General features: G+C 40.6%; 1 protein-coding gene across 2 annotated transcripts in view; it reads right to left on the bottom strand.

The window, feature by feature from the left end:
• KYAT3 (kynurenine aminotransferase 3) overlaps window positions 1-26,440 on the bottom strand; it is an 80,934-nt gene extending 54,494 nt beyond the window's left edge. The window contains exons 1-2 of one of the 2 annotated variants that reach the window (XM_049616839.1): window positions 25,775-26,440; window positions 19,770-19,868 (exon numbers count right to left, since the gene is read on the bottom strand). The gene's annotated coding sequence lies outside the window, so the exon portion shown is untranslated. Of the gene's footprint in view, window positions 1-19,769; window positions 20,487-25,774 lie in introns of those variants that run through there. The other variant, XR_007454737.1, reaches the window with a different exon arrangement.
• Window positions 26,441-27,561: the final 1,121 nt, after the last annotated feature.

Genomic DNA, 27,561 nt, shown 5'->3' with positions numbered 1-27,561 from the left:
CAAAAAAAAAAAAAAAAAAAAAAAAAAAAAAAAAAAAAAAGAAATTGAAGTAGTAATCAAAAATCTCCCAAAAAAACAAGAGTCCAGGGCCAGAGAGCTTTCCAGGGGGAATTCTACCAAACATTTAAAGAAGAGTTAACACCTATTCTCTTGAAACCATTCCAAAATATAGAAATGGAAGGAAAACTTCCAAACTCTTTCTATGAAGCCAGCATCACCTTGATTCCAAAACCAGACAAAGACCCCACTAAAACTACAGACCAATTTCTTTGATGAACATGGATGCAAAAATCCTCAACAAGATACTAGCCAACCAGATCCAACAATACATTAAAAAAATTATTCACCACGACCAAGTGGGATTTATACCTGGGATGCAGGGCAGGTTCAATATCAGCAAAATAATCAATGTGACACATCACATCAATAAAAGAAAGGACAAGAACCACATGACCCTCTCAATAGATGCAGAGAAAGCATTTGACAAAATACAGCATCTTTTCTTGATAAAAACCCTCAAGAAAATAGAGACAGAAGGATCATACCTCAAGATCATAAAAGCCATATATGAAAGACCCACTGCCAATATCATCCTCAATGGGGGAAACAGAGCTTTCTCCCTAAGGTCACGAACACAACAGGGATGTCCACTCTTGCCACTGTTAACATAGTATTGGAAGTTTTAGCCTTAGCAATCAGACAACACAAAGGAATAAAAGGCATCCAAGTCGGCAAGGAGGAAGTCAAACTTTCACTTTTTGCAGATGACATGATACTCTACATGGAAAACCCAAAAGATTCCACCAAAAAACTGCTAGAACTGATCCATGAGTTCAGCAAAGTCACAGGATATAAAATAAATGCACAGAAATCAGTTGCATTCCTATACACAAACAATGAAGCAACAGAAAGAGAAATCAAGGAATTGATCCCATTTACAACTGCACACACAAAAAAAACAATAAAATACCTAGGAATAAACCTAACCAAAGAGGGAAAAATCTATACACTGAAAACTACAGAAGCTTATGAAAAAACAGAAGACACAAAAAAATGGAAATATATTCCATGCTTCTGAATCAGAAGAACAAACATCGTTAAAATGTCAATACTACCCAAAGCAATCTACATATTCAATGCAATCCCTATCAAAATAACAACAGCATTCTTCACAGAGCTAGAACAGACAATCCTAAAATTTGTATGGGACCATAAAATAGCCGAATAGCCAAAGTAATCTTGAAAGAGAAAACTGAAGCTGGAGGCATCTCAATCCCGGACTTCAAGACGTACTACAAAGCTGTAATCAAGACAATATGATACTGGCACAAGAACAGACACTCATATCAATGGAACAGAATAGAGAACCCAGAAATGGACCCCCAAGTGTACGGCCAACTAATCTTCGACAAAGCAGGAAAGAATATCTAATGGAATAAAGACAGTCTCTTTAGCAAATGGTGCTGGGAAAAGTGGACAGTGACATGCAAAAAAAAAAAAAAAACAACAAAAAAACAAAGAACCTGGATCACTTTCTTACACCATACACAAAATTCAACTCAGAATGTATGAAAGACCTAAATGTAAGACAGGAAGCCATCAAAATCTTCAAGGAGAAAGCAGGCAAAAACCTCTTTGACCTCGGCTGCAACAACTTCTTACTCAACAGATCTCCAGAGCCAAGGGAAACAAAAGCAAAAATGAAACTATTGGGACCTCATCAAGATAAAAAGCTTCTGCACAAGGAAAGAAACAATCGGCAAAACTAAAAGGCAACCGATGGAATGGGAGAAGATATTTGCAAATGACGTATCAGATAAAGGGTTAGTATCTAAAATCTGTGAGGAACTTATCAAACTCAACACCCAAAAAACAAATAATCCAGTGGACAAATGGGCAAAAGACACGAATAGACACTTCTCCAAGGAAGACATCTAGATGGCTAACCGACACATGAAAAATGCTCAACATCACTCATCCTCAGGGAAATACAAATCAAAACCACAATGAGATACCAACTCACACATGTCAGAATGGCTAACATTAACAACTCAGGAAACAATGGATGTTGCCAGGATGCAGATAAAGAAGAACCCTTTTACACTACTGGTGGGAATCAAACTGGTGCAGCCACTCTTGAAAACAGTATAGAGGTTCCTCAAATAAAAAACAGAACCACCCTACAATCCAGCAATCGCACTACTAGTAATTTATCCAGGGGATACAGGTATGCTGTTTTGAAGGGGCACGTGCACCCCAATGTTTATAGCAGCACTATCGACAATAGCCAATGTATGGAAAGAACCCAAGTGCCCATCGATGAATGAATGGATAAAGAAGATGTGATATATATATATAATGGAGTATTACTCGGCAATCAAAAAGGCAATCCATTTGCAACTCTGTGGATGGAACTGGAGGATATTATATTAAGCGAAATTACTCAGAAAAAGACAAATATCATGACTTCACTTAGATGAGGAATTTAAGGTATAAAACATATGAACATAAGGGAAGGGAAGCAAAAATAATATAAAACAGGAGAGGGCCAAAACATAAGACTCTTAAATATAGAGAACAAACAGCATTGCTGGAGAGGTTATGGGAGGGGGGATGGCATAAATGAGTAAGGGGCATTAAGGAATCTACTCCTGAAATCATTGTTGCACTATATGCTAACTAACTTGGATGTAGTAAATTAAACAATAAATAAATTTTTTAAAATGTGAAGAAAACTGGATTCCTATGGGGAATTGCCTTACATGTATGTTGGGAAATCTGCAAGGCTTGTATAATTTCTGAGCCAGCTAACTCCATGAGGTGGTTTCTGCTCCCAGGTAGATTAATTCCTGGCATACATATATTATACTGTTATATTATAAACACAAAACTGCTAGTGAGTAGTAGTAATAGTAGTAGTAATAGTAGCATCTGCTTCTTTGATTTCTTTTTTTTTTTTTTAAATCAACTTGTGGCTGAAAAGTGCAGTTCTAAAGAATCACCACTAGGTGCCACTCTTGGCAGAAATGAGAAAAAGGCCTATTGCTATTGTCTTTAAAATGTTTATTGCAATGGTGTTGGAACAAGGAAACTTTGGAAAGAAAAGAAAATATTACCCATTATCCTAAGACTCTAGAATACTAAAGTTTCAACTGCATATATTGTGAAGACTCTGTCTGTAAGACATGCTGCATATAGGTGGGATAGAATAGGTGTAGAAAAAGTTTCCCCGAAAGGTGGGTTGAAGCTGGGGAAGCTGAGGCTGTTAACATCTATGAAGCATGGACTGAGTCAAGTGTAACAAAGATAAAGAGTGCAAGAAAAGGTCAGAAACAGAAAAAAACAAAGCTAGTGGTTAGAGAGGTGAAGACAATAATCAGACATGAGAAGCAGACAGACCCTGTGCGTCAAGACCAGGCTGGAGAAGGAAGTAAACAAGCTTGTAGTGGGCACCCCCTTGATGTGGTGCCCAGCTGCTGGGCAGCCAAAACATCTATTATCTTTCAGATCTATGAATTCGGTATAGTTGCAATCACATGTGATTTTTTAAACATTTGCCTTGTCTTTTAGCAGAGTACCTTAAACATTTTACTAATTTTCTTAGTCATCGGGGCACCTGGGTAGCTCAGTTGGTTAAGCGTCTGACTTCGATTCAGGTCATGATCTCATGGTTCGTGAGTTTGAGCCCAGCGTCGGGCCCTGTGCTGACGACTTGAAGCCTGAAGCCTGCTTCACATTCTGTGTCTCCCTCTCTCTCTGTCCGTCCCCCACCCACACTCTGTCTCTCAAAAATACAATAAAACGTAAAAAAAAATTTTTTTTTAAGTTTTTCTTAGTCATCACAAAACTTTCACTTTTAATTAGCAGACATTATTTCAGGTTACTTATGGATACATAAGTATCCATACATTTTAGTCATTCATTGTTTGAGCATTTGTTATTTCCAGTGTGTTTCCACTGTGCATTTAATTATAGGGTTCCTGCTCTGTTTCCTTTAAAGTCTGATGTGGAAGGTGAATGCCCTATTGTAACATTGTAAAGTATTCATTACCACAAGAAAAAATGAAATGTCATCAATATTATAGTCATCTAGTTCCAGCTAAACTACCTAACCACACAACTTTTGATTACTTTTATAGAAAATATAAGGTATAAAATTTGATGTTCCAACAACCACCATGATGACACGTAGTATCGTTTCCCTTCATTCCTTAACACTTGCTTCCTAAGAGTAGAAGATCCATATTTTTTAAAAATATGGATCTATTTTAAAAAGAAAATGTGCATAACCGCATAATTTACTGTATAATAAACTGCATAATTTATTGACATTTTACCAGTTTGAATTTGCTAGAAATTTGAATGTTCCCTAACCTGACTAAAAAGAAACTTTGCTATATACTCTTTCCTAGCTTTAAGAGTGAGAAACAGACCAGTGCATAGATGCCTTTGAAGCTCCCAGGCTCTGTTAATCAGCTCTCTTGTTGCACAGAAACTCCATCTGAAACAGTTTTGGCAAAAAGGGGAATTTATTAGGGGGGCTCCTGGGTGGCGCATTCAGTTAAGTGTCTGACTTCAGCTCGGGCTGAGATCTCACGGTTCATGAGTTCAAGCCCAGTGTCAGGCTCTATGCTGACAGCCTGGAGCCTGCTTCAGATTCTGTGTCCCCATCTCTCTTGGCCCCTCCTCCACTGGCACTCTATCTTTCTATCTCTCTCAAGAATAAATAAACATTAATAAAAATAAAAATAAATAAAAAGAAAGCTCATGTCACCATGAGAAGGAGAGAAGTGTACCCAGGCTCAAGGGTAAGTGAAGCCAGACACCTGTACCTCATCCACTTCATCTACATTTCTACCCAATCTCCCCCATTGCTGCTAACTGCAAGCTCATGTCTTCTTTACATTCTAACCACATTGGCTTTCGTTCATTCACACAACAAATATTTATTGAATACCTATTGTGTACAAGGCACTCTTTGGCTTGGGATATACCAGTAAGCAAAACAAACCAAGATTCCCTATTCCCACAGAGCCTTTCAATCTTTCCATATCTTAAACACACCCAGTTTGCTCCTATCTATCATATATTATTACCCTATATATTCACCTCTCCTTTTCGGAAGGAATGACTTTGAGATTGGCCATGTGATTTGCTCTGGTCAATGGAGTGCAAGTGGATGTGACATATACTATGTTCAAGAAGCTGTAAGTACTTTTGCATGGTTTTGGCTCAGCCTTAATTTCTTCTGTCCTTTACTATGAGAAGACCATGTCTCAGACAGGGGCTACTCCTTTAGCCTCAATCCTAGATTAAAAAGACAGAGTGGAGTTGCAAACTGGAGCAAAGCCAGTACTTATTTGTAGCCTGTATGTCTTATGGGTGAGAATGCAGTGTTTAGTGACCTAAGAAGGTAAGATTTGGTGGGTTTTGTTACTGTAGCAAAGTTGATGACATAAAAGCCTTTGTGGGGCGCCTGGGTGGCTCAGTTGGTTAAGTGTCCAACTCTTGGTTTCAGCTTAGGTCATGATCTCACAGTTTCTAAGTTTGGGCCCCACGCCGACAGCTCAGAGCCTACTTGGGATTCTTTCTCTCTCCCTCTTTCTCTGCCCTCTCCCACTTGCTCTCTCTCTCTCAAAAAAAAAAAAAAAAACCAAAAGAAAAAAAACTTTGGGGGTGCCTGAGTGGCTCAGTTGGTTGGGCAACCGACTTCGGCTCAGGTCATGATCTCACGGTTTCTGAGTTCGAGCCCCTTGTGGGACTCTGTGTTGACAGCTCGGAGCCTGGAGCCTGCTTCGGATTCTGTCTCCCTCTCTCTCTGCCCCTCCCCTGCTCACGTTCTGTCTCTGTCTCTCAATAACAAATAAATGTTAAAAAAAATTTTTTTATTAAAAAAAAAAAAACTTTGTAATTGCTGTGTGCTCTGCCTGGAATGCCCTTCTCTTAGATCTTCATGTGCCTGCCTCTTTATGTCACTCTATTCAATATGACTCCGCACCCCACCCCTCTTCACCCTGCTTGTTTCCTTGGGGTGAATGCTGGATAAGCAACGGCGCATAGCAAGGAAGCTGTGTGTGTGCGCCCGTGTAGTCAGACCTCATGGTGCCTTGGAGAAGACAAAAATGAGGTTTTTTCCTTACTATAGAAATAAATTTTTGTGTGGTTAAATACACTCATGTACACAATACTGAAATATAACCTCAGAGAGGGCTTCCAAAACTATATGCCCTAATATTATTGCCTCTCTCCCACTAGCCCCACCAATAATTTTAGCTTATTTCTATTTTATTTTCTTATGACATTTACCACTACTTGAAATTATTACTCCTTAATTATCTATCTTGCTCACTAAAATGAAAACTTCAGATAATAAGGACTTGTGTTGTTCAGTGCTATATCTCTGGTATCTAAAATGGTTTTTGGCAGGTTGCATTCACAAGTATTTTCTGAACACAATGAAATCCTGCTTCTTTTTAACTATCCTTATTTTTAAATACCTCAATGACATCCTCCCTCTAACCCATCACCCATCACTACAGAGCTATAAAATAGATTAGGGGATGCTACCACTTTGCTCTAAAATCTTTATTGACTTTCCTCAAACTATGGAACAAAGTTCAAATTCAAACCTGGCATTCAAGGCCCTTAATTTATTTCCAGTCTTCTCTCCCACCATGCCATCCCCTCACATACAGTGAATCAACAGTATAAGACCACTTGCCATTCTCTAATTGCATTCACAGTGTTTCTGTTTCCCATGCTTTTATTTTTTTTAGTTAAAAAAATTTTTTTAATGTTTATTTATTTTTGAGAGAGAGAGAGACAGAGAGAGAGAAAGCATGAGCAAGTGGGGCAGGGACAGAGAGAGAAGGAGAATCTGAAGCAGGCTCCAGGCTCTGAACTGCCAGCACAGAGCCCAACATGGGGCTTGAACCCAAGAACCATAAGATCATGACCTGAGCAGAAGTTGGCCGCTTAAGTGACTGAGCCACCCAGGCGTCCCTTTACTGTTCTTTCTTAAGATGCTATTCAAACCGAAAGCACCCCTTTGAGTTACTCATTACTGAGCTCTCCCGTTTGTATGTACAATGCACATGTTACATGTTAATTAAGTATGTTTCTTTTACTCTTGTTACTCTGTCTTTGTAAGTCTAATTTGCAGGGTCTCAGCCAGAAAACCTAGGAGGGTAGACAACAGAATTATTTTTCCCTCCCCCTAAATATCATTCAATGGGCTCACAAATCTTAAATAGTTGCCAGGTAAGCCACAGAAGGGGGAAAGAATTACAACATATATCTTACAAAAAACTATTTGGAATATATAAAGAACTTTTACAACTCAAGAGAAGGTAAACAAGATTTGACAGCCACTTTATAGAAAATATATGAATGGCCAGAAGCACATAAAAGATGCTCAATGTCATTAGTCATTGGGAAAATGCAAATTAAAACCATAATGAGGTGCTACTAAATACCCATGAGAATGGCTAAAAATGTTGATAGTGAGTGTTGGTAAGGATGTGGGGCAGCCTGGAACTCACAGGAACCTGGTGGGCATGTAAAATGGTACAACCACTTTGGAAGCTACTTAGCAGTTACTTAAAAATTGAATGTAAATGTATAGTACAACCCAACCATTCCACTGTTAGGTGTTTACCTAAAAGAAATGAAAGCATATGTCTACACAATGGCTTGTATACAGATGTTCACAACAGTTTTACTCACAATAGCAAAACCTGGAAACAATCTAAAAGCCCATTAACAGGTAAATGGATAAATAAATGATGGTATATCCATATAATGTGATACTAGTCAGTAATAAAAAGGAATGAACTACTGGGGCACTTTGGTGGCTCAGCCCGTTAGGCGTCCAACTTCAGCTCAGGTCACGATCTCGTGGTTTGTGAGTCTGAGCCCTGCATCAGGCTCTGTGCTGACAGCTCAGAGCCTGGAGCCTGCTTTGGATTCTGTGTCTCCCTCTCTCTGTACCCCTCCTCTCTCTTAAAAATAAACATTAAAAATTGTTTTTAAAAAAAGGAATGAACTAATGATACATCACAACATGAGTAAATTTAAAAATCATTATGCATGTGAAAAAAAAAGATGACATAGTACATACTATTATAATCCAATTAATACAAAATAATATTTTTTTACAAAGAAAACTAACATATGGAGCCAGAGCCAATCAACAGTGAGGGATGAACTGCAAAGGAACAGGAGGAATCTTGACCACATTCTATATGTTGATTTTAGCAGTGGTTTTATGATACTTCTTCAAATCATCATAGAATTTTATAGCCTAAGTGGATACCATTAATTGTATTTTGATAAAGCTGATTTTAAAAAGCTGCCAGGGTAGTTTCTTATAAAACTAAAATTCTATACAATCCAGCAATCACTCTCATTGGTATTTCACACAAAGCAGTTGAAGAATTATGTTCATAAAAAAATCCCGTGTGTGATGTTTGGCAATTTGTAATTGCCAAAACTTAGAAGCAACCAAGATACCATTCAGTAGGCAAATGGATAAACTGTGGTAGAACCAGATGACAGAATGTTATTCAGTGCTAAAAAGAAATGAGGCATCAGGCAAAGATGACAAGAGGGAACCTTAAGGGCAAAATCATGAAGACAGTAAAAAGATCAGTGTATGCCAGGGCTTGGGCAGAAGAAGGTATGAATAGGTAGAAAACAGGATTTTTAGGGCAGTGAAACTATTCTGCATAATACTATGAAGGTGCATTCCCTCATACCTTTGTCAAAATCCCCAGAATGTACAACAATATGAATGAACACTAATAAAAACTATGAACATTGGGTAACAATGATGCATCACTATGGGTTCATCAATTGTAATAAATGTACCACTGTGGTAGCGGATACTGATAATAGGGGAGGCTGTGCATGTGGGAGGGCAGGGGATAGATGGGAATTCTCTAGTTTCTGCTCAGTTTCACTCTGAACATATAATACTCTAAAAAATAGTCTATTAATAAATGGAAAATAAGTTTTTTTAATTAAAAAAAAAAAGCTTCCAGGGTATGCTGAAATGTCTTCTTTCTCCCTTTGGACAAAATACTTCTCAAGCAAGCAGATAATAACAGAATTATCTCATAGATTTTAGATGTTTTCCAAGGTATGATGATTTATATATTCCAACTCCCCCACCTCTGCAAAAACAAAACAAAACACAGACAAATCACACTCTTTTGCCACTAGATGGCATAGAATGTTCCTGTTCCTGTAATGGTAGAAGAACAAAGTTAAAACTCAGAAGTGCAAATGTAGAGCAGGGATTGATGACTTAAGATATACAAGGAGAAAAACTAATTACATAAAAATCCAATTTATAACTCAAAGGCACATATATTTAACTGGAATTTTTAAGCAACATATACAGTTGTTTCAAATTATAATTACTTGTGTCTAATATGCTGTAGCTATTTGATATTTGTTGACTAAATAAGTGAGTGAAAGGGAAGGAATTTGGATCCCCTCTGAGAGATAATATGTAAGAGGAAAAATGTGTTCTTTAAGGGAGAACTATGCAGTGGCTACATGAACACACCCTTCCAGGGCTGAGTCCAGCAGAGCTAAAATTGGTCTTTGACATATTTTATACCTTTGTAGACTGAAGGTAACTGACAGGCAAAATGGTTCCAGAGTTTTGATTGACTTCCCTCCATCCAGTGGAAAAATGAGTTTTACCTTCATTTGCAATTCAATTCCTCTATCACATACAAATTTATGCTTTTTTACTTTCCTTTGAACTGGTCATAACTTGTTTGTTCTCTCATATGAATAAAATAAAAATCTTTAATACATATGCATCTTTACATTTGTATAAGTCATGATTCTGCCTTTTTTCTGAAAATTATCTTTTAACAATACCTATAGAAAAACAAGCTTATTGGAAATAAGAGTCTTCAAACCTGGGAGCTGGCAGAGTAGGTAAATACAGAATGGAAATACCAAAAAAAATGGACTCAGGTCAAGGAAAAAAAAAAAAAGCCTGATTTATTCTCTTTGAAAATTGGGTCCAAGCCAAGACTGAGTATAAGTGAGTTTATTGTCCCCACCTATATTCACAGGGGTGAAACCTCTGCCTGTCTGGACTATATAATCTCACCCCCCCCTCCCCCACAGTTTATTAGATTAGGAATCGACTGAGTCAGGCTAAACCAATCAGGACAACTCTTGTGAATTTGGATTTAAGACTGTACAACAGGTCTCAGGTTTCTACTGGGCACTAACACCAGGAAGATATGTGAAGCAGATTGGGGTCCCACCAATCTGTGTCCTGGAATATACGCCTACATGCCAATTAAAATTTCCAAACTTGTTTAACACAATGAACTTTCAAGCCAGGTAGATCTTACTTTGAAATTAAACATCAAAACTACTAGTAGGGGCACCTAGGTGGCTCAGTCGGTTGATTGTTTGACTCTTGATTTCTGCTCAGGTCACGATCCTGAGGTAAAAGAATTGGCCCCGAGTCAGGCCCCATGCTCAGCATGGAGCTTGGTTAAGATTTTCCTCTTTCCTTCTCTCCCTGTCCCCAGCTCACGTATAAGCATGCTCGCTCTCACACACACTCTCTCTCTCTCTCTCTCTCTCAAATAAAAAATTAAAACAAAACAAAACCTACTGGCTATGCAAAGTAGCAGGTTCTTCTCTGAAACTCAATTTCCTCATCTGTTTATAAGGAAAATGAATGCCTGTCCTGTGCCGCTGTTGTGATAATTAAATAAGTTAAATCCATAGTGAAAAAGTTCTTGGTACACACCACATACTTAAAACCTAGTGTCTACTTAGAAAGCAGAAAAGAGGGGCACCTGGGTGGCTCGGTGGGTTAAGTGTCCGACTATTGACCTCAGCTCAGGTCTTGATTTCAGGATTGTGAGCTCAAGCCCCGCATTGGGCTAAACGTTAAAAAAATTTTTAATTAAAAAATAAAAAAATAAAGCAAGTGATACAGATAAAGTGCAGCCCAACGTCCATTACAGTCCTTTCCTCAGAGATGACTTTTATGTAACTTTCCAATGATATTAATGATGGTGTGGATGAGGATTTCTAGAGAAAACAGGTCTACAGGAAGGAGTCTAGCTAGGTCCACTATCTCTTGATTTAAACTTGTCAGTGCTACCCTTGATAACACTGATGAGCCTGCTTATTTTCATCTGCCTAAGGCAGGAAGAATGCTTACTTATCTGTGTTGACTATGTTCACTGCAAAGGCTCCAGTGAACTGTAGGCATTTTCCTGATAGTTACAGTGGTAATAAAGAGGAGAGCTAGAATTCAAGACGTTTATGAGGTAGAAATCATAGTATTCACAAGTAGAGGGAGAAGCTAGTGATGGTTTTTGTGAAATTTCAAACCTACAGAAAAGTTGAGAGATTAGAATTAGGTTGAACGTGAAAGTGCCACTATTCATCCATTTTGACCTATGAAAACGACAGTGTCATATGATGCAACCTAATATAAAATACTCATACACACATCACGATTTTACCTCATTTGCTTCATCTCTCCACTTCTTTTAAAATCATTTTTATTGCTGAGTAAACAAATCTTAGACTTTAAGTCCTTCTGCCCCTATATACTTGGCATATAGCTCTAAAAATTATCAACATTTTCTTATAGAACTTTGATGTCATTATCATGCCTAATTAACATTATTTCCTTGGATCCATAGGTAAGTCTGTCTCGGTTTCAGTTTTGCTCTTTTTGTGTTCAAGCTACGCATCTAATTGGCTTTCCAGCCCAGGGTTAAGGAGTCAGTCTAGACTGACAGAGAAGGCTCTAAAGAAACACCAGTCCCTAGCTGTTGGCTCAGTCTGTAAGTCCATGTCGGAATCCTCTCCCAGTTTCCTATCCACAGTCTCCCTGACTGTGGAGTCTGCTGGTTTAGTACACACTGGGAATTGCTAGCAGTGCACATGAGGCCTTCTATTGGCTAGCAATGCTTTAAATGCCTCACGTTTTGGTTATTGCTGGTATGTTAAGGTGCACATTTGTCTTGTTTTGCTTGTGTAAATAAACGTTACTGCTAGCAGGGATCTTGGAGACCAAAACGCTGCAAAAATTGGTGACCATGGGTGGGGCATTTAAGAGCTGTTGGAGTGCTTGCCACCTTAAGAAGATTCCTATGAGAAGTTGGTCATGGACAAGTTGGATTAACACTAGGTCACCCGCCAACCTCAAGAAAACTTCCATTCAACAAGGTGCACTGTAAAATACACAATTCTCAACCCCAAGGCACATCATTTTAGGTGTTAGTTCAGCTCTGAGAGACTCAAAGGCTAATGGGATGGATCCTTGAATTCTAGAGTCAAGCATGCTTATGTTAGGTCTAAAAACTATAGTGCTGGGAGCTGTAATATCTATAGAAATGGCAAAATGTTACTAAGAACACCTAGAATTGCAATGGCCATTAAGGGGAACATTCCAGTTAGACAAGATCATTTATTTGCAAAGTACACTTAAAAATAAAGATTCCCACGGGTGCCTAGGTGCCAGTAGGTTAACTGTCCAACTTCAGCTCAGAGCATGATCTCACGGTTCATGGGTTCAAGCCCTGCTTGGGGCTCTGTGATGATAGTGCAGAGCCTGCTTGGGATTCTTTTTCTTTCTCTCTCTCCCCCCACCCCCCTTCTCTGCCCCTCCCTGACTTGTGCTTTCCCTCTCTAAAAATAAATAAATAAACTTTAAAATAAAAGAAAAGAAAGGTTCCCAAATTAAAGGAACAGAATATGATACCTATTTTAATTGGTATACAAAAGTTTCCAAAAGACTTCAAGGTTCTAAAATAGCTTCATTAAAAGATTCATTACAAAAGGCTAATGAAAAAGTGAAAACAGCAGAGGTACCTGAAACAAAAGACATTAAGACTGATGTGACCCCTACTGCTCCACTCTATCCTTTTTTACCTGGGTGCTAGGTTTTACTAATTCTGTGTCTGAACTGCCTTTATACTCTGAAGAGACTGTTCAAGAACTACCTTTTGAAATTAAGCTGCCTGAAGTTGCAGCTACACTTTCTATCTTCTTTTTTTTTCTTTTTAATGTTTATTTATTTTTGAGAGACAGAGACAGAGACAGAGTGCAAGCAATGGGGCAGATAAAGAGGGAGACACAATCCCAAGCAGGCTCCAGGCTCTGAGCTGTCAGCACAGAGCCCAACCACAAGATCACAACCTGAGCCAAAATCAGATTTTTAACCGAGTGAGCTACCCAGCCACCCCACCACACTTTGTACTTTAAAGTTCACTCTCATAGGGCAACAGTTCCCTCAGAGAGAAAAAGAAGTTGCCACTGTGGGGGTGGCTAACAAAATTCAGAGAGAAATTCTACCTCAACCAATACCAATGACTTTGGAACCTTTTACTGAAAAACATTCCTTTTTGCTGTGTGACATAGCCCTAGTCATTCTATCAGGTAACCATCCCCGTCCAAACTCAAAGGGTTAATATGGGTTGCCTCCAAGGAAGACCTCACTTTGGAGCTCCCTGACCAACCTGAACCTGATCTTTCGTGTTCTTTCCATTCTGTCCTTGAAATAGAAGATTTTTTTTTAATGCTTATTTATTTGAGAGAGAGAGAGAGAGAGAGAGAGAGAGCAAGCGAGCGCGGGGGAGGGGCAGAGACAGAGAGGGAGACACAGAATCTGAAGCAGGCTCCAGGCTCTGAGCTGTCAGCACAGAGACTGACACGGGGCTCGAACCCACAAGCTGTGAGATCATGACCCGAGCCAAAGTCAGATGCCCAACTGACTGAGCCACCCAGGTGTCCCGAAATAGAAGAATTCTAACAGAAGTTCCTTAATTTAATCAAGATGCCTGAAATTCGATGAGCTGCTTCCAGTATAGACAATGGAAGGATAAAAAGCGCAGTGCGTATAAAAATACGTATAGATGTGACTAAACTTCCTCCCGAATTTCCTCAGCATCCATGCAAGGCCTCCAACCAATACGAGAAGACCTAATCAGCCAGGAGTTAATCAATTCTGTAGGAGGCCTTCTAACACTCAAGGGGCTTGCCAGTCCAGAAACCTAATGGGAGGGAATAGCAATTTGTCCAGGACTTCAGATCTATTAACAAGACAGTTATTCCCCTTTTTTCCAAACATGCCTTTTGTCCCAAGTTCCACCTGACTCAAAATTGTTTGCTGTGGCAGACCTCCATTCAGCCTCTTTCAGCATCCCTGCAGATCCTGACAGACAAGATCTATTTGCCTTTACTCAGAATGATCAACAATACACCCGAACAGTTGGGTACAGAGGCCAAGCCTCATTGAGTCCCCTTCTTATTTCTCCCAGCTGCTCCACAAAGACAGAAATACCCTCCAGTTCCCCAGGAAATGAACTCTTTTATAGCATGTGGACAGTCTCTTGCTGTGCTCTGTTACTAAGAAGGCATCCATACAAGATCCCATTTATTTGCTACAACAGTTAGTTGAAAAGGACATAAGGTATCTGAAGAATCGCAATCATCCTCAGACACTGTTTATTACTTAGATCATGATGTAAGTACTGGTGGGATCTGGCTATCTCCAAAAAGAATTAGACTAATCCAGGAATTTCCTAGGCCTACAACAAAGTGACAGCTTCATGGAGTTCTAGGTCTAGCTGATGTCACAGACTATGGGTTGCTAATTTTTATGTGCTTCCCCATCTTATGAACTTACTACCATTTTGGTTCCTGGACCCCTTTCCCCGGGATGATCTACATAAACAGACCTTTCTAAAACCGAAACAAGCCTTACAAGAGCCACCTGCCCCAGGGAAGCTGAACTATTCAAAAATCGTTCGCCTAATTTATACATGAAAAATAACCAAGTCCTGGAGATGCTCACACAAGATGGTGACAAAGGCTTGTTGCCCATTATAGTATGCAGCTTGATTCAGGTGCTTCAGTCTATCCCAGCTGCTTTAAGGCAAGATGCAGCTTCAGTCAGAAGCCTCAGCTGATCTAACATTCTGGAAGGGATGTCTACTTACAAACCCCACATGCTGTCCAAAGCCTTCCTAACTCTGAATTGACCCACTAAACTCAAAGTCCTTCTGCTTTCACCACCAATCTTCATCTTAAATGTTGCAACATTCTTAGACCTGACACATTAGGGCCCCCCTGCCTAATGAAGGTGAGCCTCACTACTGTGAGGTACTAACGTCCCATTTCAGGACACTGTGTCCTGATCTAAAGGACACCCCTTTGACTAATTCTGATCTAATCTTGTTTTTTGATGGGTCATACTGTAAAAATGAAAATGGAAGTTCCAGGCTGATTATGCTGTTACCACCCAATATGAACTACCCGGAAAGGGAAATGTGCCAAAAGCTAAATCAGCCCAACAAGCAGAGCACCAGACCCTCACCAGCGCAGGTCAGTTTTCAAAAGGGCACATTGTTAATATTTACACTGCTGAAGGATATGCCACTGGGGTAATCCATGAGTTTGGAATGTTATGGAAACAAAGGGGTTTTTTCATGTCCACTGGGACCCCAAGAAAAAATGGACGCATACACGACCTTACTCTATCTTCTGAAGTTCCTGTCCTCAAGTAGAGACACATACTAAAAGGATTAAACCTGAACATCAGGGACATGCCCCAGCTGACTTTCATGCAGAGGCAGCAGCAAGAGAATCTGTAAAGGATGTGGCACATGTGGATAAAGTCCATTCTGCTTCTACAAAAAAACGTCCCTTTGTTGCCAGACCTTTGCCATCCTGATGTCCTTGCGACATGGTAACAGTTTGCTCCTGAATCAGAAAAATTAGGATGTGCAAATAACGCTTGTAAATTCAATGAACAGTCAAGGATACGGGAAGCCCATGATGGCTGCTTGGTTCTTTCTGGCTCCTTGGCAAATCCCATTTTTTGATTTTTACATTCCTTCACCCACCATAGGTTTAACATAACTCAAATTATAAACAAACATTGGTGGAGAAACTTCTACAAGACTGCCAAAAACAAACAAACAAACAAACAAACAAACAAACAAACCACAGTTTACCATCAGTGTCTAACCTGTCAGGACCACAGTTCTAGAAAACCTATTTTTGTTCCCAGCCTCCTATGGACCCTTTGAACACCTACAGCTGGACTTCATTCAACTGCCACCATTCTGGGGTTATCAATATGTTCTTGTTATTGTTTGTATATTTTCCAGATGGGCTGAAGCTTTCCCCGGCTGCAAGGCTTACTCCCTCAAGTGACAAAGAAACTGGTAGAAAACATGTTTCCCATTTGGGGTATACTTTCCATAATTTCTAGTGATCAAGGCATCCACTTCATTGGGAGAATCATACAAGCTTTAATAAAGGCCTTACAAACATCTCGGACATATCACTTTTCCTATTGCCTCAATTCATTGGGCAAGGTTGAAAGAACTAATGCAATTTTCCAACTTAAAATCTCTGAGCTTACTGAAACTGCTGGACTCCCTTGGTCTAAGGTTCTGCCACTGGCTCTGCTGATAATTCACAATGTCCCCCTTGGGAAACATAAACTCACTCTACATGAGATAGTCACCTGCAGGCCAACTTCTATTGGCATGCAACTTTCTGCTTGTCACCTCAGGCCAGTATGACTAGCTACTTTGAGTCTTTTTTTTTTTTTTTAATGTTTATTTATTTTTGAGAGAGACACAGAATGTGAGTGGGGGCGGGGCATAGAGAGAGGGAGACACAGAATCTGAAGCAGGGTCCAGGCTCTGAGCTGTAAGCACAGAGCCCGATGCGGGGCTTGAACTCACGACCTGTGAGATTGTGACCCAAGCTGAAGTTGGTTGCTCAACCAAGCCACCCAGGCGCCCCTACTGTGAGTCTTTAATGTCTAATGCTAAGGCCTACCATCAACAGGTTAAAGAAGCTTTCTCTGACCCTAGTTCCAAGGATCCTGTTGGTCACTCTGGAGCCTGGGGACTGGGTATTTTGGAAACACCACTGAGAAGGGGAAAAAAAAAAAGCAGCTCTAGAGCCACATTGGAAAGGACCTTACCAAGTATTCCTGACCACTGACACTGTTGAAAAACTAGAGGGCATTAAGCCTTGCATACATATCATACAGCTAAAGACAAGACAGCCTCACTTGACCTCTGCTCCTATAAGATGCTGGAGACATATAAATCAAATTGACAAGACAAGTAGCTGACATCGAAGTGAACTGCTTCTTCCCAAGACACCAGATCAAGACTTCATACTTTAACATGAAATTTTTTCTCCTCTTTCTTTCCTTTGGCATTAGCCTGGAAAGACAAGACCTTCATCTGTATCTCCCAGGCCATTGCTAAGAGGGAAAGGGGAGTAATCTTTCAGACTGCTGGATCTGTCATCAAAGATTCCAATCTGTCCAGGATGTTAGAGAGCCCTGGTCCTCCCTGTGACTTATTTCTCTTCTTTTCCTAATGTCACTGAAAACTACAATTAACTCTGCACCCCCTGAAGTCTCCCACTGATTTCAACTTTTATAGATAGAACAAACTGTGCTTTTTTTTCTTTCTTCAATTGTAAGTGTAGCACCCAATTAGATACAATCACTTCTATAAATCTTGTTATTTGAACATCCTCGTTCTCCTGATCATCTAGCTCACATCTGCTCCCATTCTCTAAGACATCTCACCAGCAACACCCATCTTTGCAGGGTATTGTAAGGACTCATTCTTTCAGTTTAGAAATGTTCTTCCCATTGTGCTGAAAATCTAACTGACCCCAGGCTGGGGTGACAGGTGAGAGGGCAAATGCAATAATCCCATCCTAATGGGAATGGTTTGTGTGTCTTTATGGCAATTATCATTCTCTTTGGGCCTGTGAATGCCTTGTTGGCACAAGCTGGGCAAGGCCTCTTAAGTTATCTAACTGTACCCCTAACTTTTCACAAGCAAACTAAGACATCTCATTGGTCGACTCCCCTGAATTTATACCGTTGAGTTAAAAAAGACCTACCAGGAGGCATTCAGGATTCGAGATTTGCTTCCTTTGGCAGGGTCATGATTCCCGGGTTAGGAGTTAATGAAAAGGAGGATGTGATCAGAAACCTCTCCCAAACTCTTGAAGATAATGAAGAATCGGTTGCTAATGGGATAGTTGTCCTACAAAGATCTTTAGCCTCTCTGGCAAAAGTTGTCCTTGATATTAGAATAACTCTTGATTATCTTTTACCTGAACAAGGAGGTCTCTGTGCTGAGGCCAACACCACCTGCTATACCAGGGTTAGTATCTCTGGGGAAGAACTCAATTACATAAGACCAAAGGAAAAAGGTGAAAAGGTGATTCCTTCCTTGGAGTCTTTCTTTGACTTTGTGGATTTTGATTGGTTTGAGTCTTGGGACAATGGCTTCAGAGTACACTCCAAACACTGGGAATTATCCTCCTTATAGTAATCATATCTTCCTCTACTAATTACGAAGCAAATGACTGGGCTGTTTAAGGAATGACGAAAGTGACCAACTTAATGAGTGTAAACTGGAAGTTATGACCTGTGAATATCAAGAGGTTAAGCAGGAATATCGTAACCTATAGGTACCACCTAAAAGAACAAAATTGTGAACTTCAGAGTGGTAACTGAGAATGGCACTAATGCCTTAAATTTTGATCACATCTCTCAGTTACTTGGAGAATCGAGAGAATTGTTAAAAACAAAACCACAGGCCCAAATGATGTCACTTAGACCAAGTTACCAAACTGGGGCTTAATACCTAATCTAACTGCACCATCAACTTCCCTCAGAAATGTAGTCTTAATCAGTCAGCCAGGAATTTTTCAATTAGTTGCCAATGAGTCTACCACATGGGTCACCCTATCCCTCAAAGAAAGATGAAGTAATTGCTCCTGGCATGGAGCAATCCTTTCATTTTGCTAATAACTTCCTTTCCCCACCCTCCTTTCCACAAAAGCCTTCCATTTTGTACAACTCCTTGGGGCTCCTCTCTGCTCACTGGATGGGAGGGTGCCGGTTCATGAATCATTTAATAAAGCCAGTTAGATCTGCAAATTTTCTCAGTTGGACTTTGTTTTTGTAACCATCTAATACCCAATTCATATCCATATTTTTCTGTCTTTAAAAATACCTTTTTTGCATTTCAGTTGATTGCAATCAAGTTCCTAAACAAGGTCTACATGCTGTATTTGCTGGATGAAGTTCTGAAGCCTCTTTTCATCCTAGAGCAGTCCTTCTGAAATATCCCTCCCCCAACTTTTTTCCCATGCCACTGACTGGGTCACTTAATCTATCTTGTTATGACCCACATTTTGGATTGTTTGCTTTTCCATGCTCTCACATCATCTGTTCCTCAATCTGCCATATTTTCTAATAAACTGGAAGTCACAGGGCCAGCACTTACATTCACTATAACTTCCTATCTTGAGTGGGCAGGGAGTGCCCTTGAGAGTGCCAGAGCTAGACAGGGGTGAGTGGGCATTTTGATTATGCCATTTAAAAGCTGTGACCTTGGGGAAGTTACTACACCTGTCTAAGTCTCCAGTTTCTCACTTGTAACGCAAGAATATAACAATTCATAACTTGAAGAGTTATGCAAAGATAAAAGGAGACAATGAGTCTGCAACAGCCAGCACTATGATACTTAAACAGCAAGCAGCTCAGTGAATGTCAGTTCCAGCAATTACCAGCGATACCTTCAGCTTACACATCATAGAAATACTCATTCCAGTAAAATGCTTCTAAAGTACCCAGAAAATTGTATCCTTTTTTGACATGGCAGGATAAGTACAATACGTATCTGTGTAAGTGATTAAGCAATACCTACAGCAGAAGTAGGGAGTCCGAGGATTTTTGAAGAATAAATTGTCTTCAGGAATTTTGCTCTACTTTCAAGGAGCAAAGTCTCCTCTGGGCCAAAAACATGCTGCAGGATAAAAGAAATACGTTAATAAGAAGAAAATATATGACACATCACTATCAGACACTTACAGCTAGCTAATAGACCATAAGCTTACACAAAATATAAGTAAAAATTTTTCACAGTTCTCTTTCTACATATAACCTCTCATCACTAGAACCCTCTTTATCTTATAAAAATGTATGGATATGTCATTTTAAACTAGAGGTGTGTAAGCATATTGTGAATTCAAAAAATAAAAAGCTCTAATTTAGTCAAGAGCATAAAATTACAGTAAGTAGAAGTTTCATTTATAGCAGCTATAAAAACCAGGATATTTCAACCTAGGAACTACTCAAATTTCAGAATCGTCCGGATAAAGTCATATAAAAAAGCACAATTTGTGACAGTAAATTAAAGTGGTTAGAATTTAGCAAGTTGTTTGAAAAGCATTATAGCAGGTCCTTGACAAACATAAAGAATATACGAATGAATTTTAGGTTATTTTCAGACGCCACTTTCCTCAACAATCCCATAGAAAGGTAGCAAGCTATTTCAATAGATTCTAGTCACATAACAGGCATGCATTCTGAATTACGTCTCTACCTATAAGGAAAACTGTTACCAAAGCAATATGAAATTCTATTATTATACTGTCACCTGGAATTAGAAGACAACTCAACTTTCTAAGAGCATTCAGGTAAACAGAAACTTCTTACTTAGAAGAAGTTTTAGTCTGAGAATCTTGTATCAGTGGGTGTCATTTCCTCTATCTCCAGTGGTTAATTAAACTTTAGAAGAGACATACTCTACAGATTTAAAGGAATCCACCAAAGCTAGCTAAGACTCTCTTTGAGTTACCAAAATGTTAAGGCTACAGAAAGCTTTAAATGTGAGAAATAATATATTGAAGTTTCTTAAGAAGTTAAATATAAAATCCTGACCTTGTCAGCAATATCTCAGCTTAAAACAACAGCCTCTTAGCGGTGCCTGGGTGGCTCAGTTGGTTAAACATCTGACTTTGGCTCAGGTCATGATCTCGCAGTTTGAGAGTTCAAGCCCTGCATCCGGATCTGTGCTGACAGCTTGGAGCCTGGAACCTGCTTCAGGTTCTGTGTCTTCCTCTCTCTGCCCCTCCCCTGCTTGCACTCCGTCTCTGTCTCTGTCTCTCTCAAAAATAAATAATAAACATTAAAAAATTAAAAAACAACAACAGCCTCTCAGCCATTCTATCACATCAGCCTATTTTAATTTTCTGCAAAGCACTTTTGTTGTTGTTGTTTGGTTGGTCATTCATTCACTCATTTGATGCTTCATGTGCAGGGCCTGGTGTATTTAGTTTACTACTGCATTCTCTGGCAAATAGTATGCACTTGATAAATAAAATGTTAAATTACTGAATAAATACATCAAATCACATTACAAATTAATGGTATCAGTGGCTATTTATGAATCTTTTTATGAAATATTGATTCCTTTTGTAAAGTAAATAATTACCCCTTATGTTTTAAGTCTTTCAAGTTGAAGAACAGGTTTTCTTAAATTAAGGAATGCTTATTCTTGCATCATTAACTGTTCTATTCAGGAATAAATTATTAACTAGTTTAGGCAACGTGGATAGTTTTAAGAAAAGGTATTACCAAACAAAGGGAACAATATAAAAAAATCTTTATTGAGTATCATGGAGCTATTTGATTTAGGATAATTAGTTGCTCCCCCCTCTCCCCCCCAGCAAATCAATGTTCATTTATTTCAGTTCAGCCTAATTCCTTAGGTATTTAGACTAAGTATAAGCAAAATATTTTCTTCTAAGTGGACAAATGAGAGAGACCTGTTCCACCTTCTGGAGAAGAACTGGGCAGGGGTGCGGGGACAGTACTAGGAATCAGGATACCTGGATTCGAGTCCTTATTCTGATATTTTAAAAAGTTTTCTATCCTTGGAGAAGTTGCTGACTCTTGCTGAACGTCAGTTCCCTCATTTTTCAAAACAGGTGAATACATCAGTCCTTGGTTTGAAGGTAAATCCAGAAGGTGCTGGTAAGTCACTGACTGATCACGAGTGGAGCTTAGACTCCAGTTCTTGGGAAATCTCTGGCCACCAGGCCTCAGTGCCCATTCTCCTTAGGAAGTTGACACTCAATCTACCTGTTTTCATCTGGAAATCACAAAGCCTAAATCTCGCCTCCTCTCTATCTACCTTCAACAGCATATTACCTCCATAATACAATGTACTTGCAGGCAACTGACCCAGTTCTCCATTTCTCTTCCACGTTCCAAACCTTCCATTGTGTCTTTTAGAACAGGTGGACCATAATCAGCAAATTCCAATATATCTTTATGTTCTCAGAGTATTCTCCTTGTTTTAACACAAATCTTAACCGTTCCCTGAACATATCACTTCTATGTTCCTCAGTGTTGGCTTCTGCTCATATATGCCCCACCTAACTCTTTCTTGCCATCCATTTTACCACTGCCAGACTATTACTTCCCTCATCTGCCTCACTGACATTATTTTCTGTCCTGCTGGTAACTCCCTGTCCTTATTAAGGACTTTGTCAGTACGCACAGTATTCTCAACTCAATACTGTGACCATCCCAGGTAATTTCAATGGCTTCAGAGATGATCCACCCAACAGGTGACATCCCCATGTCCACTGCTCTTCTGCTCCATTCCACCTTAGACTCTCTCCTGCTACCATACACTGCACCTTGCCATTACCTCAGTTGGGTCTAATTGCAAAATAACTGATTGAAACATTCTGCTCTTTGACCATAAACTATCTTTCCTTTCAATTAATTATTCTATTCTTCAGTATTATCAAGATCTCTATGAGGCTGCCTTTCCTTTTCCCAATCAGCCTGCACTTTCCTTTATTTTTCAATATAGATGCCAGTTCATCACTTCAGTAATCTTCTAGACAATGCCTTACCCCACCCTGTCTAGCCTCTCACCTGTCTGTAACACTCTAGCCCTGGATCAACTCATCTACAGTGTTTGGTTTTCCCAAGCTGGGGAAGGTCATACAGGATGGGTGGTTTCACCATAAATACATGGCCATTAACTTCGAATTGACCCAACACTCTGCAGCGTTATACTCTATTTTGTAGGGGAAGGATGGCAGGATATGCCACCCCAAAATATGCCACTTTGGAATAAGAATTATTTTGAGCTAAAGGCACTTGAAAAATAGCAAATGCCAAAAAGAGCAATCTGATCCTTCCTTTTCTTCCTGAAAACAGGAGATAAAATTTCCATGTGAAAGGTGCCTTCCCTATACAGGAGAAAAGGAACACTCTTAGATGGTAAACTGATGCTGAGAGAATTTTGTAAAAAGAGGCCTTGTTAAAATAATCCTTATCTTCCTTTAGCTTACCTAAATATTTTAGTTACTTTCCCACAATTGCCTCTCCACGTTCAACCTAGTATAAAAGCAGTTGTTTTGGCCGCTTCTTTGTACGCTTCTCCTACTATCTGCCTTATGTCAGTACAATTCTAAGGCCCAGCTGGAAACCCTAAGAGGGCAGGCCACACTTCTCTCCTACAGTCCAGATTTTAATTTTTCCCACACTCCTCTAACCTAAAAGCTCTTTGTTCTAAATAGATGCCCTTGCTTCCTATCATAGAGAAAATAGAAGCCATCAGATTTACCATCTCAGTTTACCCAAATAGAAAACACCAAGCCCAAAGAATACTTTTTTCCTTCCTCTCTATACTACAGGAACTCACCCTCCCACAAAAGGATAATTCTTCCTCCCATGGCTTAGATCTCATTCACTCCTAGCACTACAGAGACCTTTCTCCAGTGATTATTACCCGTTCTCTTGTAAATGCAACTTTCCTTGCTCACATCTCTTCCAGTTACAAAAAACAGCAAATACAAAACACCAACCAAGAATTAAACTCTTGACTCTACCTTCTCCTCCCTATCGTACATTTCCTCTTCAAATCAAAACCTTCCTGTTACTTTCTCTTAAGAGCAAAACTTTTAAAAAGACAGATTAGTTGTCTCCTTTTCCTCAATCTACATACTCTTCAACCTGATGTAGTCTTTTTTTTTTTTTTAATTTATCTATTGTTTATTTTACACCCAAGTTAGCATATGGTCCAATATTGATTTCAGGAGTAGATTCCTTAATGCCCCTTACCCATTTAGCCCATCCCCTTCCCACAACCCCTCCAGCAACCCTGTTTTTCCTCCATATTTAAGAGTCTCTTATGTTTTGCCCCCTCCCTGTTTTTATATTATTTTTGCTTCCCTTCCCTTTTATTCATCTGTTTTGTATCTTAAATTCCTCATATGAGTGAAGTCATATGGTATTTGTCTTTTTCTGACTAATTTCGCTTAGCATAATCCTCTCCAGTTCCATCCACGTAGTTAGTTGCAAATGGCAAGATTTCATTCTTCTTGTATGCAATCTGACTTTTGTACCCATTACTCCACAGAGGCAGATCTTGCTCAAGTCAGTTCTGACCCTTGAGCTCTCTGCAGCTTCAGATACTACTGGGTAAGTCCTGTCTCCTCCCAGAAACACCCGTGTTCTCTTGGCTTTTGACGTAGTAGGATCCCTCATTTCCCTCCTACCTCTCCTCCAACCTGCCACTAAATGATAGAATTTCTCAATACCCAGATCTGGGCTCTCTCCTCAACCATTACTCTCTCACTAGGTAATCTGTTTGTGGGAGAAATTGTGGGGTATCCGTGGGGGGAAAGAAAAAAAAAAGGCTCCAAAGAAATCTAAGTAGGCTGACAGATATAGATTCAGAACCTCTGAAGCTGTTTTTCTTCTGCAGTTTACATAAACACATTTTGACCAGCACTTTCTAATGCAATTAACATTCCATATGTATATTTACAAATAATAAAAATAAATGAACAAATTTGGATGTCATTGAAAAGTCAGAAAAAAAATCAAAGGTATATGGCTTTTAACCCTAAACAACATTTTCACTATATTTTAGTAGCTTCTCCTTAAAAACAATGCTCTGAGAAGAAAACCAGGCAATTGTATAGCAAGGCGATCTGGTAAACCTGATTACAGCATATTATACATAAGGTCAGCTCCATATTGAAATAATCATGATCAATATAAAATTAAACTATTTCTCATCATTGGAGTAGAGTATTTAAAACCAAGATACAGAAGGTGTGTGTGCCACAAGCTGAGAAGGGTCGAGAATTGTTGGTGGGGGCGGGGAGCAGAACCCAGAGCTACAAAGTAAGTAAAGCAGTCAAAATTAATCTTATCAGTTTGAAACTCTGGCCTTAAACCCAAATGATCAATTTACATATAACTGCTTTGCTTGTGGGGACGAAAAGGTTTAATCTGACGATGTTCAGATCGCTCAGGTTAACTGCAAGCCTCGAGATGAGGTGACTTCAAAAAAGGCTGACGCCAATGCACAGCCCACGTTAGCAGTTTGAACAAAGATTATTTCTACCTTACGCTCTCCCTGTCGGCCCACTTCTTCCAAACTTTTGTTTGCAAAGTTCCCTGGTGCAACAGAGGGCATCTAGGTGAACAGGTACTGGACGTGGAAGTACAGTGGGAATAACAGGCCTCAAAGCCCTGTCACTGGAGCAAGAACGGGAAACCCGAACCATATTTAGCCCGCACCACACTTAAGGAGGCAGGATCCTGAAACTGTTAAAAAGCCGATCTTCGGCGAATATAAATCTGATTGGGGGAAGAAGTGTGGCTGCCTTGTTTCCATGCGAAGGAATGAGGTTCCAGCACAACACGAAGTGACTTTGTGCTCGGTTGGCGCCTGCCGTGGAAGTGGGCGGGCTGCCCAATTCTGGCCTCAGGCCGCAGAGGGGGACAGGCGCCCCCGTGCCCGGGAGGCAGCCCAAGGGCGGGGGGTCGCACTCGTGGAGCGGCAGATTGGGCTGCTTTTCTAACCACACACTTCAGACTCCACACTTCACTTACACGGCAAGTGAACAGCCTTCGTTTCCTTTCCAGTTAGGAATCCCGGTTTTGGATGAACTGTTGTCGGTGTTTTCAAAATGCCAAAGTTGTAAAATCAAGAGCAAAAGGGGCAAAAAGGCTTTTTTTTGGGGGGGGGTGACCGGGGTGCTGGGGCCCCACCTGCCAAGCCAGCCACCTCTCCAGAGGAAACAACGCCAGCGCGGGCGCCCCGCAGCGCCAGAGTGCGGGTCAAGGGACCCAGCCCCGGGTCACGCTGCCTGCTCCCAAACGCTAGTCCCGGTCCTGAAGGAGATCCAGTCGGCCTCTCCGGCTCGCCGGGAGCTCGACTCCGGCCGCCTCCCTCCCGGCCTCGCTCCACACGACTCCGCGCGCCGGGACCCGGAGCGCCCCCCTGACACCCCACTCACCTCCTACGCGAGAGCCAGTGTCGCCCCCCCCCGTCTCGGGTCACGCCTGCGCTTCAGGGCCGGATGGGTCAGGATTCGGGCGTGGGGGCGGGGTCTGGGCGCGGGTGCCCGCGGGGTCGGGATGCAGCACGCGGATTGGCTGAGGCGTCGGCCGCGAGCGAGGACTGGATGCCAAGGGATGCGGGGTGGGACCGAAGGCGCTGAAAGGGGCTGGAGGGCCTGAGAAGATCGCGAACTGCTCCGGACAGTGGAGGTGCGGGGGCGGTGTTAGGTCAGAGGAACAGAGGCTGGGCTGGGCAGGGGGGTGGGGTCGAGGAGGGGCCTTGGATGTGGCCGCGGATTGGCTATGAAATTTAGGCCCTGGGCCCTAATTGGATGTTAGAGGAAGAGGGCTGATTTGGAAGAAAGGGTAAACCGCGGGGCCCTGGGCTTAGGCCAGAGAAAAGTTGTAGTGAGAATAATGCTAAGGTTTTTTGAGAGAGGGCGACACTAAACAGAGTGTGAAAAGGGGTTTGTAGATGTAATTCGTCATCTGGGACAGGGGTGAGGAAAAAAAGCAGGAATTTACATTTCTGAACAGTAAAATGGGTTTGATTAAAGAACTGAGAAGGGAATGTGCCACCAAGGAAAATACAGGAGATTTTAAAAGTGAACAAAAAAATCGCTGGAGAGTAAAGGACACCACATGTCTTTGGGGGAGGCGATGCTAGCGAAAGCACAGTTTCTGTTAAAAATCGAATTTCACAATTGGATTTTCTTCCTCTCCTATTTTAAGAAGATGAGAGGGTAGATGGAGTGAGTGTGGCAGTAGCATCGTACTCAGGCCTAGAGGAAAGAACAAAGATAATCTTTGGTTGAAGGAATATACTTTTTTTTAAATGCTTATTTTATTTTTGAGAGACAGAACGTGAGTAGGGGAGGGGCAGAGAGAGAGAAAGAGAGAATCTGAAGCAGGCTCCAGGCTCGGAGCTGTCAAGAGCCCGATGTGGGGCTTGAACTCACCATGGGTGAGATCATGACCTGAGCTTGACGCTTAACCTACTGAGCCACCCAGGCGCCCCAAAGGAATACACTCTTAAACTAGGTACAAGGAGGGTCATAAGATGATTAGGTGAGGGGCGCCTGTGTGGTTCAGTCGGTTAAGTCTGACTTCGGCTCAGGTCATGATCTCACAGTTCCCGGTGGGTTCAACCTCCCGGTCCGGCTCTGTGCTGACAGCTCAGAGCCTGGAGCCTGCTTCAGATTCTGTGTCTCCCTCTCTCTCTGCCCCTTCCCTGCTTGCACTCTCTCTTTATCTCTTTCTCTCAAAAATAAATAAACATTTTTTTTTAATTAAAAAAAAATATGATTAAGTGAATGAAGAAATTGCTGGGTACTTCA

Source organism: Panthera uncia (genome assembly GCF_023721935.1).
Source record: "Panthera uncia isolate 11264 chromosome C1 unlocalized genomic scaffold, Puncia_PCG_1.0 HiC_scaffold_4, whole genome shotgun sequence".
Classification (NCBI taxonomy): domain Eukaryota; kingdom Metazoa; phylum Chordata; class Mammalia; order Carnivora; family Felidae; genus Panthera; species Panthera uncia.
The sequence above is the reverse complement of the archived record's forward strand: the minus strand, read 5'-3'. Positions and strand labels throughout refer to the sequence as shown.